We start from the raw sequence: 5,465 nt of genomic DNA, 5'->3' as shown, positions 1-5,465 counted from the left end.
TAGAGCTTTGTTTTTCGGTGTCGGTGTTTGTTTATGAGTTGACTCTGCCGTTGTTTATGTAATGTTTACCGTCCGGTGGGCCCGAGGTCGTGTGTCTTTGAAGAGGACCATTGGAATTTTGTGGAACTTTTCATTTCCTTGCATGAAGGAGTACCGCAGTGCCACAGATCGTTAGCTTGCACACTGTAAAAAGCCTGTCCCACCCAGATAGGATTGTTCGGGCTGTAGCCTCATAAATATAGTAAGTGTAATATTGTTACTGCAGAAGTGGGATTTGTCACCGAACAGTATTATCTTGGTAATAATAATCTCTAGTGACCGTGTGTAGTCGTGAAGCTTCAAAAATGTGGAAAATTACTTGTCTTAGCCACGTGTAGACGTTAAATGTGTTTATTAGTGTTCCCTTAAATGATTTAAGTATAGTGATTTTAAAATAGTAAGACCCAGTCCATTCTATCTCTTCAGGTATTGGTTTCAGGAATTTTGACTTTTTCTGGAAATAGCGTTCTCTGTCTTTTTTCACCAGATTGCTGCAGAAGTTGAAAGATCTGCTTGTGTGTCAAGATCCCAGTGTACTTTAATGATGTTATAGTATCAGGATACACCCAAAAATTCTGAGAGAAAATAAAATTTAAAAGATAGCAGTGAACCAGATATGCCCGAGTAATGCAGTTTGTGTGCATTTAAAAACAAGCATTCCGTTTTTTAGTTTATTATGACTTTGCACTTAAAATTGGGCCAGTCGTTGCCTTGGTGGAAGATGATTTTGTTGGTAATATTAATCTGACTGCAACTTGAAACTTTTTTTGTGACAAGAGTCCCACCATGTAGCTCTAGCTGTCCTGAAGTTCACTACATAGACCAGGCTGGCTTCTAACTGGCTGAGATCTGCCTGACTCTGCCTATGACGTGCTGGGATTAAAAGCTCCTTTTAAGCTTTTGTCCAGAGGATCCATTCTTCTACACACATGGAGTACATCTGCATACTGCTGTATCCCGGTGGATGTGGAAGGGTGCTGCTGTGTAAAGACACACATGTGCCGTGATGGAGATAAAGCGATAAGTGGGCAGGTCTCTGTTAGTCTAAAAGAAGTTAACAACTCACATTGCCTTTTGAGTTAGGATATTGCTTGCATTTTTCCTTCTGAGAATAGAAGGAACTGTTAGTGAAAATAAGAATCAAGACAGGTGTCTTAAACCGTGCTTCTGTTTATACACTAGGTATCTGGCTTACAAACACACTCTAAATAGACTCTACCTGGAGTCAGAGGGCATGTGGGTTATATGTGGCCAAACAATTACTCTGATGGTTTATACACTTAAATGAAATGTGTACCTGTTTGTAAGAAGAGTCTTCAAGAGATGTAAACCACCACCCTCCCTCCAGGGACAGCATTCTATCCTTCCATTAAAGAAAAATCTTACTGGAGGAGAAAAGTCTGATGAGAGATTAGTTCATGCTCTGATTAATAATCACGGTGACACACATTGGTGTAGATCTTTGTAGATTTCAGAGCTTTAAAAGTATTTATGAATACATCAATACTTCTTAGGACTGTCAGTAATTAACCTTTACCCTGTGCAGGCGTTCTTTTCTCCATTTCAGAGTGGGAGGTCAGCTGTCAGTCACCATACAGTGACCCCAGACCCAGACTGTCCGTTACTAGAGTGTGATGTCCTGCCTGTGGAGTGTAGACTTGCTGGGAAGATGCATAGCTGAAGACTTAGTGTACTACTAGCTTCCAGAAGTTTCCAAGAAACTTGTAAACGCTCATCTATGAGTTGAAATTGCCTTCGTTTTCCCTAAAGCCCTGCTTTCTTTGGATATGGGAAATGAGCACTTACCAGCTCTTGAGATTAAAATGGATCCTGTTTTTTGAATATGAGCTTTTGTTTAATGTTTGCTTTTGAGATTGCTACTTCTGTCTGCATTTCACATTTTTTTAAATAGTTATTTAGTGTTCAACGAAAACATAATTCAGATAGCTTGAAATAGGTCCCATGGAAAAGAGTGAGTTTATTGCATTACTCTATAATTACTTCCTTAAGTGTGTTTTAAATTCCCATTAGTTTCTTTTTAATGAGAGAATGAAGATTGGATATGATAAAACTTCAATATTTTTAAATTAATCTGTACTCTTTCCTTTTTCATGCTTTATAGTTTTATTTTCTTTGGTTCTCAAGTTTTATTCAAGAACTTATTCTAGGCCGGGCAGTGGTGGCACACGCCTTTAATCCCAGCACTTGGGAGGCAGAGGCAGGCGGATTTCTGAGTTCAAGGCCAGCCTGGTCTACAGAGTGAGTTCCAGGACAGCCAAGGCTGAGAAATCTTGTCTTGAAAAAAAAAAAGAACTTACTCTAAATATTGCAGATGGGTTTTATGAATCAACCTCCTCCTCCTCCCTCCTTCCCCTCCTCTATTCCCTGTCCCCCTCCTCCCTTCTTAGAAAAGTACCTTACACTGGAAACAGTGTTCAGTTATTGGCTAGACATTATGGTCAGAGAGTAAAGTAATTGATATTAAATGATGACCACCTTGTTCTTCTTTTAAAAGTTGGTATTTTAACTAATACAGTTAAAAATTACCCTACAAGACTTTTTGTAAAGACGTTGGTCCCTTGCTTCGTCTCTCTATGACCTCCTTCCCAGGCCCTGCTTAAAGAACAGCAGCTTTTGATATTATTGGCTGGTTCTTGCGGTCCTTTGGGTCTTGTTTTCTTTCTTCTGGCATGAGTGCATGGTTCTGCAGTTTTACTTTTCAACTTTAGTTGTTTTTTTTTTTTTTTTAAAGAGTATTTATTTATATATGTACACTGTAGCTGTCTTCAGACACATAAGAAGAGGTCATCAGATCCCATTACAGATGGTTGTGAGCCACCATGTGGTTGCTGGGAATTGAACTCAGGACCTCTGGAAGAGCAGTTAGTGCTCTTAACCGCTGAACCACCTGTCCAGCCCCAACTTTAGATTTTTACAGTGGCTTTGCTTTAGGATTTCTGTGGTACCTTGAACTTGCTCTGTTGTCTTCCTATATTGTGATGTCATGTTTTTGATTACAGGTTCGTTATTTACATTATTATGGCTCTGTAAATACGTTTAACAGTTGAACATTGCAGCATACTGTGATCAGATTTCTTGGTGTTAGATTGTTTTCTTTTGTAATTTTACTCACTTTCTTATTTGTCTTTACCTTTTTCTATAGTCTGTCCAAATCTACAAATAAATGGGGTGATAGGTATTTAAACTTTTTAAGAATTGGGAAGGCCCTCCTAGGCCCTCTGTCTTTGCTCAGATCTGCAGTGCTGCTCTGCGGCTGCAGCTGCACAGCTCGTCTGTAGCTTCTCATCGTTGCACGTCTGACAGGTGTCCTGTCTGACTGCACTGGGGCCCGTACTCTCTGGATTCATGGCTCCCCTCACCCCCCTTCAGTTTACTTTCTTGTTTGAGTCAGTTGCATCTTTTGTTGACACTTACAATCCTACAGCTTGAAAGCTGAAGCAGGAGGGTTTCTGGGAGCTCCAGGCTGCTCAGGGCCAAAGTGTGAGACTCTTATAACAAAGTCTGTATGCCAGGCAGCACCTTTTGAATTGTTTATGTTGCTGAAAATGCTTTATTCTATTGTCTGGGCTAAGTTCTGAATCAAGATGTTAAGATTTCCTTGAAATAGAAGGGAGCACCATGAAATAGAAAGGGTTGTTGTATGATTTTCTACCTTCAAAAGTTTGTTGAAAAGTCTTAGTGTCATTCAGAGTTTTCTTCCTTTTTTTGTTTTGTTTTTTTGTTTTTGTTTTTTTTTTGTTTTGTTTTTTCGAGATAGGGTTTCTCTGTGTAGCCTTGGCTGTCCTGGAACTCACTTTGTAGACCAGGCTGGCCTCGAACTCAGAAATCCGCCTGCCTCTGTCTCCCAAGTGCTAGGATTAAAGGTGTGCGCCACCACCGCCTGGCCTGGAGTTTTCTTCCTTTGCATGTGACATGGCCTTAAGAATTTTTCTTTGTCATCAGTATGCCTGACGTATTTTATGTGTCCATGAGCCTAAGTTTTTGTTTTGTTTTTTAAAGTTTTATCTATTTTATGTATATGAGTACACTGTATCTGTATAGATGGTTGAGAGCCATCGTGTGGTTGTTTGGGAATTGGGTTTTAGAACCTCTGCTTGCTCCAGTCGGCCCCCCTCTCTCTGGTCGGCCCTGCTTGCTCAGTCCCTGTTTGCTCCGGCCCAAAGATTTATTTATTATTATAAATAGGTACATTGTAGCTGACTTCAGATACACCAGAAGACGGCATCAGATCTCATTACGGGTGGTTGTGAGCCACCATGTGGTTGCTGGGATTTGAACTCAGGACCTTCGCAAGAGCAGTCAGTGCTCTTGCCAGCTGAGCCATCTCGCCAGCCCCCTCCCCCCGCAAGAAAAAAAAGTCTTTTATGCATGGAATGTAGTGGGTCTTGTAGCCAGTGTACTTTTAAAGAGCTGCATTGTAAGCAGTGCAGGTAGAATGAGCTATGCAGTCTTTGTTCACTGACCTGAGTTTGCTGTTCTGTAGTGTGAAAGCAGCTGCAGGTGGCTTGCAGGTGGCAGATCGTGTGGTTTGCAGGCTTGCTGTAACTTTGCATGTGTTTTATCAGCAGAGCATGCTACTGTAGAAAATGGGAGAGGGCAGAACATGGACAGAGACATGACAGTAATCGCTTCAAGTCTCCTCTGAGTTTTCTGTTCACTTTCTGGGAATCGGTCTTCAGCAGAGAGCAAGGAGGAATGGAGACTGTATAACAGATTTGAGAAGAAATATGACCTCATCAGAGTGATGAAGGAATGTAGCAGGAACAATAGTGTGATTGCCAGTTTCCCCTGAAGAGATCATTTCTGAAATTTGTAAATTCTGTGTGTGTGTGTGTGTGTGTGTGTGTGTGTGTGTGTGTGTGTGTCTCACACACACACAGAAAGGGGGGAGGGAGAGGAAGAGGGAGAGAGAGATACATGTACGTGTGTGGAGGTCTTTGTTCTAGCCTTCTCCCTTTAAGACAGTATCTGTTGGCTACTGCCAACCTCAAGCTAGCTGGCCTGCTTTTAGGGATTCTCCTGTCTTTGCCTCCCATCCTGTCTTGCAGCCCTGTGGTTACAGATGTGCACTGCTGTGTCCAGCTTTACATGGGTTCTGAGGACTCAAACTTAGGTCTCCACACTTGCACTTCGAGTGTTTTGCCCACTGAGCCATCTCCACAGCTCCATGAATTTTGTGTTCAGAACTTTACTAAGAATACTTGTAAACATTTATAAGGTATTTTACTATTGATTTCTAGTATATAAGGTAAAAGATCCCTCTTCTGCAGGTCTTGCTCTGAAGTCCTAGATGACCTGGAACCTGCTACGTAGACCGGGTCAACTTCAAATTTCTGGCAGTCTCCCTGCCACTTGAATACTGGGATCACAGGAGTACTATATGCCTCCATGCCTATAAGCAGGTT

At 41.4% G+C, this 5,465-nt stretch overlaps 1 protein-coding gene across 5 annotated transcripts in view; it reads left to right on the top strand.

The window, feature by feature from the left end:
* Ralgps2 (Ral GEF with PH domain and SH3 binding motif 2) overlaps positions 1-5,465 on the top strand; it is a 137,001-nt gene that overhangs the window by 1,314 nt on the left and 130,222 nt on the right. The window lies entirely within an intron of this gene.

The sequence above is a fragment of the Mastomys coucha genome, unplaced genomic scaffold, assembly GCF_008632895.1.
Source record: "Mastomys coucha isolate ucsf_1 unplaced genomic scaffold, UCSF_Mcou_1 pScaffold1, whole genome shotgun sequence".
Classification (NCBI taxonomy): Eukaryota; Metazoa; Chordata; class Mammalia; order Rodentia; family Muridae; genus Mastomys; species Mastomys coucha.
Note: the sequence above shows the minus strand (reverse complement) of the source record. Positions and strands in the feature narration are given on the sequence as shown.